Source organism: Cryptomeria japonica, chromosome 6 (assembly GCF_030272615.1).
Source record: "Cryptomeria japonica chromosome 6, Sugi_1.0, whole genome shotgun sequence".
NCBI classification, from domain to species: Eukaryota; Viridiplantae; Streptophyta; class Pinopsida; order Cupressales; family Cupressaceae; genus Cryptomeria; species Cryptomeria japonica.
In genome coordinates this window covers 188,821,720-188,831,811 of record NC_081410.1, presented here as the reverse complement: position 1 = coordinate 188,831,811, position 10,092 = coordinate 188,821,720, and positions in this window count along the sequence as shown.

Sequence of the window (10,092 nt, the reverse complement as noted above, 5' to 3'; positions counted from 1 at the left end):
AAGAAAATATCCACACCATAGGAGGTTAGGATAAGGAGGTTAGAATGTGCAAGATAGGATAGGGTTGGTTAAACCCAGGGTTAGGTGGAATGGGTTAGGTTAGAGGGATGGTTAGGTTAGGTGGTTAGAAGTTAGGAGGCATGTGGGTAATTTGAATTTAAAAATTCAAATAATAGGAAAAGACTAATTAATTCTCAACAACTCATAAATTGATTTGTTTTAATTAATTAGAGGATTAGAAGAATTGATTGAAATGGGGGGGAGGATTAATTAATCGAAGGGGACTATGCAAATGAACCTATTAAATAAATCCTTAGATTTATTAATAAGTAGATGAAAGGGAGAATTTTATCAAATTGCCTAATGAATTCAATTAAATTAGGAAGGGGGATTAATTAAATAATTGCTTATTTAATTAATTATCTTCAGACCATTTTTAGGTGTATACAATTGGGACATAATTGTGATTGATTTGGTGATTGTTAGATAGTTATACCAGGGCTCTACGACCAGCACTTGCAGATTTGTTACCAGTTGTACCAGCAATTTGGCATATTGGTACGATTTGAGGTTTAAATGCATTAAAAATTTAATTAAAAATCAGAAGTGTGAAGGGCTAGCATTGGAGATCAATTTGAAATCATCTCTTGGGCATTGATTGCATTGTGGAGGAAATACGACCAGCAAAAACCTTTCTTTTTTGACCAACAGTGAATAAAAGATAGTTTCTCACATTTGCGGGTATGAGCAAAAAATGCATTGGTTTCTATATTCAGTAATTTGCTGAAGTATAGAATATCCCTCTTATGGTTCATTTGAGAGTCAGTTTGAATGCTTGAAGCTTGTTTCAATTCTATGTATCTTTCTTTTTATGTATAAACGGATAAAAACTCAAAACAAAATGTAAAATAGACAAACACAAAGAACCAACAATCGCAATATAGTTGAGAGAGCCAACAAGGGTTCTTACACATTCAATAAAGGGAATTAAAGTGAGATTCAAAACAAATGCAAACCCAAGGCACATGAATCTCCTTCATAACTCCTCCATTGTTTCTCTTTTACCTCCAAATGTGTTGTGGATCTCACCTACAAAATGCAAGTGTGATAGAAGCAAGATGATAGCAAAATCGCCAACGTGGGGATACTTGAGATGTGGTTGTTGAAAATGGGCAATGAAAACTCAATTTATAAAAAATTGGGATTGATTGGATGGCCAAGATTGATTTGAGATTGAAAATAATCAATGGATGAGATCAAGTGCATAAGAGAGTTGTCATTCGGGGAAGGATGAAGATAGAAGAAAGCAAATGAAAAGATATTATGAGAATAAATAATAAAATCCTTTATTATCTTCTCATAAATATCAAATTAGCAAGTTGAAAATATCAGGAAGATTTTAATAATTAAAAATTATTAAATACCTTCATTCGAAAAGATAAATAGAAGAATTAAAAATAAATAAAATATCCTCTCACAAAAAAAAAATAGAAGAATTAGAAATAAATAAAACATCCTCTCACAAAAAGAAGATTTTGAAGATGCATACTTCATTTTTTAATTAAAATTAAAATTAATGAGATATTGCCAAAAAAAATGATTTTTGAAAATCAAGGAAAGATATTACTTTCCAAATTCAAAAATTAGGAAGATTGAAAGTGTTAGCAATTGGATAAGAATTTGATTAATTGTATGTTTTCTTGTTATTGGAGTGTCATATTCTATATAGACAAATGGTTATGTGCATTGTTTATACACATGTAAGAGGGGTTATGGCTCTTTATGAGTCCTTGTGATTGTCATAAATGAGTAATTGAGTTGGTAATAAGTTTTTAGAAAACTTATTGTTTTCCACAAGTCTTGTTTATACTAAAAAGGTCATTGAAGGGATATTTGAACTCTTAGATTTTAAAGTGATAAATAATGCAAGATTTTGTAGTTTACTACTAAGAGGTATGGTCAAGTGTGATGAGGAAACCACATTGAACCTAACCACCCTCTTGACACTAAGGAATCACATGTAGAATTGTTTGAGAGTGGATATTTGTACTTGAGACCAAAAAGTAATTCTAGTACTTGTTGAACTCTTTTTTTCTTTTATTTGAGGAATTTAGGAATAGATATTTGAACTAAATAAATGATCAACACAAAGACCTATTCAATATCTACAATCTAGCAAAAAATAAGATATTACTCTCAACTATGCATTTGGGAGCCAAAGCTAAATAATATCTTACTCGCTTTCTTCAACTTCTTGTAACTAGGAGACTATTCTATGTGTGCTATATTGGTGTGAAATAGTGTAGGATAGTTATTACATTGTATTTAGAAGGTTTTTAATAGGTTGGAAAATAAAATTATGATAATTGTTAGCTCTAACATGTTTCAATTAGAGGGATATATAAATAGCATTGTAAGGTGTTTGGCATGACTCAAACTCTTTTGATTCATGAATGCATCAAATAGGGACAACAAAACCAAAGGTATAGGTTGGACTAGAATCCAATATGTCTTACCTACTTCTCAAGTGTGCCCCTATAAATAAACCTATATTTGAATGGGTTTTGTATCATGTTCTTCCAAATGTGGTTCAAGCCATAGGAAGAAGTGTTCTACATAAGATAGGAATGCCCAAGGTAGTGCTTACGCTAACTTGACAATCATCAAGATATTGGTTATGTAATACTAGATAGTCAATAAGAGAGCAAATCTCACATAATTAAAATATAAACAATTAATAAGCTAATAGTCTGTAAAATACACATGAAGATGTTTATCTAGAGCTAATAAAGATAATTTATGATTGGTTTTTCATTGATTAATAAGTTGTTTGCTAGTGCTTTGTAAGGTTTTTGATTGTTAGCTTGTGACTTATGCTTTTATCATGTTGCCTATTGTAGAAATCACCTTATTGTATAATCTATAATAATTATGAGCATCGAATTGTTTGATTATTTAGAGTCTACTATTAATTAGTGGATAGGGATGGATGGGAATTTATGCCATTGGTTGGGCTCATCTACAACTAGATCCAACAAACATATCCTCAAAATTTTGGAGCAAAACAACAGTTATTATTGACATACAACAACTAAATGGAGTATTCATTGTTAAACATTTGCTAATTGTGAATTGTAATTTTAAGGCCAATTTATCAAATCTATATTATAACCTTATTTATAAATTATCATTATGACATCATAACTTGTATTATCATGTCATGGAAAAACTATTAAATGGAAACATATTTGGAAGTATTGTATAATTGGATACAATAAATGCATTAATATTACTCGCTTTTATTATTGATAATGTGTTAGCAAATGAATTTGTCATTGTGCTTTCTTTACCAACTTTCCCAATGGACAACAACAAAACCTTGCAACATTGGATAAACCATCATGGAAAGGATGATTTTCCTCTGCTTTCAAAGAGGAGCAGCTCCTTCAAATGTTAATTTTTATATTTCAAAATAATCCCTCCTATAATCCCTCCTCTCCAAGAAATAAACAATTGCAACCAGAATAAAATATGAAGATTTATTAACAGCACAAAGTCTATTAATAATTTTGGTACAAATAGTGAATAAAATGAGATAAATACTTGCCAATAGAAAATAAATCTTCAAATGAATAATTGTCAATATTGATAAAACACAATTTATCAATATCTCTCCATATTGCTGATACAAAGCCCACTCTTTCTTGTTTATTGCAACCAGAATAAAATATGAAGATTCATTAACAGCACAAAGTCTATTAATAATTTTGGTACAAATAGTGAATAAAATGAGATAAATACTTGCCAATAGAAAATAAATCTTCAAATAAATAATTGTCAATATTGATAAAACACAGTTTATCAATGTCTCTCCATATTGCTGATACAAAACCCACTCTTTTTTGAACAGCACAAAGTCTATTTGAGAATAAAATTCATGGAGAAAGAAAATATTTTGACAAAGTAAAAATCTCAACTATGAATATGACAGAGCCTCCTTTTACCATTTTCTTTTTCCCAATATAAAGAACTTACCCACATATGAAGTAGTTGGGCAACTACCCATAACTTCCCTTTACCCAACTTTATTTCCTACTTATACTTCTTTTTACTCTTACTTTCATTTCCAATATGGTGGAATGCAATAATTTTTACACACAACAATAAAAATTAATTCTTGAAAGAATTAATTTGTGTGAGAGGTTAAAATCATATGACCCAATTTCACCCCACTTTTCTCAATATGATAATATTTAATTCTTAAAGTATTAAATATTAGTGTTAATGCAAAATAATTTAAAAACCTCCTGTATACATCCCCTTATCAAATGGAAGATCATGTGTGTCACATTTTTCAATTTCTCCAATTTATCAGTGCAACATTCAAATGGAAGATCATGTGTGTCACATTTTTCAATTTCTCCAATTTATCAGTGCAACAATAGGAATGTAAATTATTTGCTTACATTAATGATAATGCAACATAATCATGTATAGCTTTAAAAAAAAATCTACAAATTGAATGTGTTTAGTCTTGTGGAGATTTCACAACTATTTTGTGGAATTGTAAGAAGATTTATATGATTAATAGTACGGTTGGGATTGGAACCATGATATGAAATGTATGTAACATATGCAAGGAGGCACATATAGGTCGACATATTAGAACCCATGATGTAAAAAATGGCCAAAGGATTATAGAAAGTATTAAGCATGCAACTTGGAATCATATATAAGAAAATAAATTTGTGTCAATGCATAATAGAATAGAGTATCCATGTCATTTACAAAACATAGATAAGAAAACTAAACCCCATAAATGAATATTGTTCAAAATTTTCTAACAAAAATCTAAAAAGTAAAATTACTCTAAGACAATATACATATATATCATTCTATTCAATATATAAATACAATTTTATATTTTAGCCTCCAAAAATATACATGGGTCTTACAACAGTTCCAAACTACTTAGGTTCTCTTCATCTTCCTTTTTTAATAGACCAATCATCCCCTATGTAAGCATACTAATACATTAACTTGACAAATTCTTTTCATATCATTGGATGCATATTTTTTGAATAGTAAATCAGCCAAACCATGCTCTGAATTTTATAATTTTCTAATTGCATAACAAATACACAGAAATTTGTTTACTTATGGCCCTACCATTTGTTCAACCTTACTTTTGTCCATGCACTTGCTTTCCTTATTGCAAAAAGTATTGTTTGTTTAACTAGAGTTGAACTAAAGATCCTTGGCAACATTGAGTCCAACGTCATCCATTGAACTGATAGTGTTGCTTCTATCTTCTTAGCAGACAATTAGACAATTGATCCAAAAACCCTAATGGCCTAACATAGAAAACAATATAGCTGAATAGGTGAATTTCACATAACAAACCCATGGTCAATTCTCACATGTAGGGCACTTTGTTATAGCTATGAGTAAACATTAAGGTAAAGACCTACTAGCAATTTGATGGAATTGATTATGTGTTGCATTGATGTTTTGTCATTGATGTCAACACTAGCTGTTTGGATGCTTTACTGGCACCCTTCTGGTCCCGATAGGTTAAGTGGTTTCTGGTTAACTTGAATCTAACATGATCCGATAGGCTCTGATATAGTCTGGTGATGGAATTGGCTTATTCATGATACTTATGCTCATATTTGGTCAGTTGGTTTTGGTCTAGAGATCAGATGCTATCCTGCTTGCTTAGAAGATTGGTTTTTGGTTCCGGTGAGGGTTTCACCGGCAGAGCTTTTGATAGAGATCGTTGATGAATTGCATAAGTGGTGTTGGTGCAGCTTCTGATGGAGTTTCGAGATGTTGTTGGTGATCATGTTCAAAACTTAGCAAATGGAGATCATTGTTGTGGCGTATGGACCTATTCTTGGTCCCGGTTGATCTAGGTTATGGACCGGCTTTAATGTAACGTGTGGATAGGACTTATTGATGTATTTATGGGATGTCTTGTGTGTTGGATATTATTTGTTTGGCCTCAGACCGACATGGTTTGTAATTATGTAATTGGTTTATTATCTGGTGGTCGACCTAATTGTTTAGGGTCAAGGGTTTGTATAAATAGATGTAAGATCTCATTGTAGATCATCATGGTTATTGTTAGAGGTCATGGTCAAGGAATGTAATGTGCGAATAATGTAATATTATTCAGGCAGAGGAGTTGGTCGATCATTGGAGATTGAATTGGGTTTATGTAAGAGGATTTAGTCCTCTGGTATTGAGCTTAACCGAAACTGTACTCAGGCATAGGAGATGTTATCTTTTGCAGTTCAACCCTTCTCTGGATTGTAGTCTGGAATTTTATGTAGTCAGTGAGACTCTTTTTGTGATGAGCAGTCTAGGTTGTTGGCCTTCCTGCATGTGCAGACCCCTCAATTGTATTTCACATACTTTGCAGAAGTATTATTTGACTGTGAATAGGTTTCCCACCATGGTTTTTCCCTTTACTAGGTTTTACACGTACAAATCTTGGTGTTATGTGGATGGCTTTTATTTTGTGATTATTGTTTATGCTTAATTGGTTTAACTACTATTTTGGTATTAATGATTTGGGTTCCGGTATTAAAGTTTAAATTGTTAATGGTTTCTGTAATCTGTGACAAACCCCCCCCCCCTCCTCTCAGTTATCTTCCGATTATTTGAACTGTCTAACAATTGGTATCAAAGCTTTGGTCCTCTCTGCAGAAAGCTTAACCACTTGAGGAAGATCCTATGGCGACTAACATTTCAAGTTCATCTAGTTCTTCTGGAGCTATCTTTCGAATGGATATTCTGAGGCTTGATGGAACAAATTGCAGAGTATGGAAGATTCAGATGGAGATTTGGGAGATCACACAAAATGGTGTCACACCCTATAATCCGAGATCTAGAAATCCTCCTCCGACAAACCTAGACAAGGAGCTTGAGAATGATTGTAGAGCAAGAGAAGCCCTCTTGTGTGCACTTTCTAATCAAAAAATAATGAGATTAACCGACAAATCATCTGGAAAGGCTATATGGGATAAGTTGGAGACTCTTAATGAAGGTGACCTTACAGTAAAAATTGTTAAACTTGATGGTTGTCGAGTGAGATATGAAAACCTGAAGATGGAAGAAGATGAAAGGATTACTGCATTCATGGAAAGGGTAAATGAGATTGTTATGGGAATTCAATGTTGTGGTGGAACTCTTAGCGAAAATGAAATTGTTTCTAAAGTCTTGAGAGTCCTACCACTGGCTTACAAAATGAAGACTACTGGTATTAATGAGTTGAAAACAATGGCTAATACATCTATCAACAGAGATACTTTGGTTGGGAAACTATCTGCTTTTGATCTTGAAGAATTTGGACCTTCTGGAGCTGTGAAGACTGAACCTGTTTTTCATGCATCTACAGCTACAACCGGTAAGCAAGACTAGAAAGCTTTATATGCAAAGGAATTAGAAGATATGAAAAGAGAATATGATGAGTTTGAGCAACTTGAAGCACTATTTGCTAGAAGACCACCTAAAGGACCGGTAGGAAGTAAGTATGAAGGAAAAGCACCTTTTAAATGTTTTGCATATAATAAGATTGGTCATTTTGCATCTAGATGTCCTGAAAGGAATTCAAGATTTGAAGAAAGAGTTAGAAGATCATTTAAGTCTAACCCTGGATATCAAAACAAGTATAAATACAAGAAAAACAGAGACAAATCATGCTACATAGCGGATGAGGAAGGCATTACTGATTTAGATGATGAACCGACAGAAGACTCTGCTAGTGGATCCAACAATGGGAAGGAATGGGTGTTCCTGGCTATCAAGGAAGATGATCCGGCACTGGAAGAGAATGTACCTGAAGAGAAGGCACTTGACGCTAAAATTGAAGACAAGGATGAATGGGTAATTGACAATGGTTGTTCACATCATATGACTGGAGATAAAGGGAAGTTTTTGTCTTTGCAAGAATTTGATGGCGGTCTAGTTAGATTTGGAGATGACAAAACATGTATGATCAAAGGAAAAAGAACTATATCATTGGATGGTAAGAACAATACTAACAATGTCTATTATATTGAAGGTTTGAGGCATAATGTTTTGAATGTAGGACATGAATTGGTAGATAAGGGATTTCAATTACAGTTCAAGGATGGAAAATGCAAAATCATTAACAGATCTGGCTTAGAGATTGCAACCAGTATACAGACAAAAGGTAATATATTTCATTTAAACTCCAGTGAGAAGATATGTTTGATTACACAGATTGATGAGAGTTGGCTATGGCATAAAAGGCTGTGTCATGTGAATTTTGATTGCATTGTGAAGATCAGTTCAACTAAGGCAGTTAGGGATATACCTAAGATTATGAAGCCTTATAATCCGGTATGTAAAGAATGTCAAATGGGTAAACAGGTCAAAACCTCTTTTAGGAGTATACAAGATAAATCAAATGATGTTCTTGATCTTATTCATACTGATTTGTGTGGCCCTGCAAGATTTAAAAGTTTTCATGGTGATAGATATTTCATGCTAATCATTGATGATTATTCTAGAATGATGTGGGTTACTTTTCTGAGAGAAAAATTTGAAGTATTTGAAAAGTTTAAAATCTTTAAGGTAAAGTGGAAACTGAGACAGGATTGAAGATTAAATGTTTGAGATCAAATCATGGTGGTGAATTCACATCCGGTGAGTGTAATAACTTTTGTGACAAGCATGGTATAAGAAGACAATTTTCTGCCCCCCGGACACCTCAGCAGAATGGAGTTGTGGAAAGGAAGAACAAAACTATCTTGGATGCTGCTAGAACAGTGATGATGGAAGTTAGTCTACCTCATATCTACTAGAGAGAAGCAATAAGCACAACGGTTTATACATTCAACAAAGTACATATCAAAAGAGAAACCGGTAAGACATCTTATGAATTATGGTTTGGCAATACACCTACAGTTAAATATTTTATAATTTTTGGTAGCAAATGTTATATCAGAAGAGATAATATTATTGGGAAATTTGATCCTAGATGTGATGAAGGCATATTTCTTGGTTATTCTAATGAAAAAAAAGCATATAGATGTTATAACAAGAGATTGCAGAGAATTGTGGAGAGTGCTAATGTCAAAGTAGATGAGCTGAACATATATCAAAACAGAGTTTATGAGAAGAAACCAACAGTGAAAATGATTATATCTAAACCGGTAGCACCTTTACCAAAACATAGAGTTGAACCAGTTACTCCGGCAACATCAGAGAATTCTACAGTAACTGAAGAACAGAGAAGAGGAACAGAAAGTCAGAAGACTCCTAGGTATGTGAGATTGAATCATTCAAAAGATCAAATCATTGGGGACAAGAGCAATGGAGTGATGACAAGAAGAAGACTGGCAACTAATAAGGTATGTTTAATTTCACAAGTTGAACTGGTATTAGTAATTGAGGCATGTAAAGATGAATATTGGTTGAAAGCTATGGAAGAAGAATTATATCAGATTGAGAAAAATAACACATGGACCTTGGTTCCCCGGCCTAAAAATAAAAATATTATTGGAACTAAATGGGTTTTTAGGAATAAATTAAATGAGGATGGTCAAGTTATAAGGAATAAGGCTAGATTGGTTTGTAAAGGATATTCTTAGAAGGAAGGAATTGATTATGGAGAGACTTTTGCACCTATGGCTAGGATTGAAACTGTAAGATTATTTCTTGCCTATGCTGCTTATAAAAACTACAAGGTTTATCAAATGGATGTTAAATATGCATTTTTGAATGGGGATCTTGATGAGGAAGTTTATATTGAGCAACCTGATGGTTTTTCACTATCAGATAATTCAGATATGGTTTGCAGGTTCAGGAAAGCTTTACATGGATTGAAACAAGCACCTAGAGCTTGGTATCCAAGATTGGATAAATATCTTTTGAAGTTTAGTTTTACTAAGGGCAGTGCTGACAATAATTTATATTATAAAATCATTGATGATGATATACTGATTATTGAAGTATTTGTTGATGACATTATTTTTTCAGGTGAAGATAAGTTATGCATAGAATTTTCTAAGAATATGGAGAAAGAATTTGAGATGTTTATGATTGGTGAGATAAAAAATT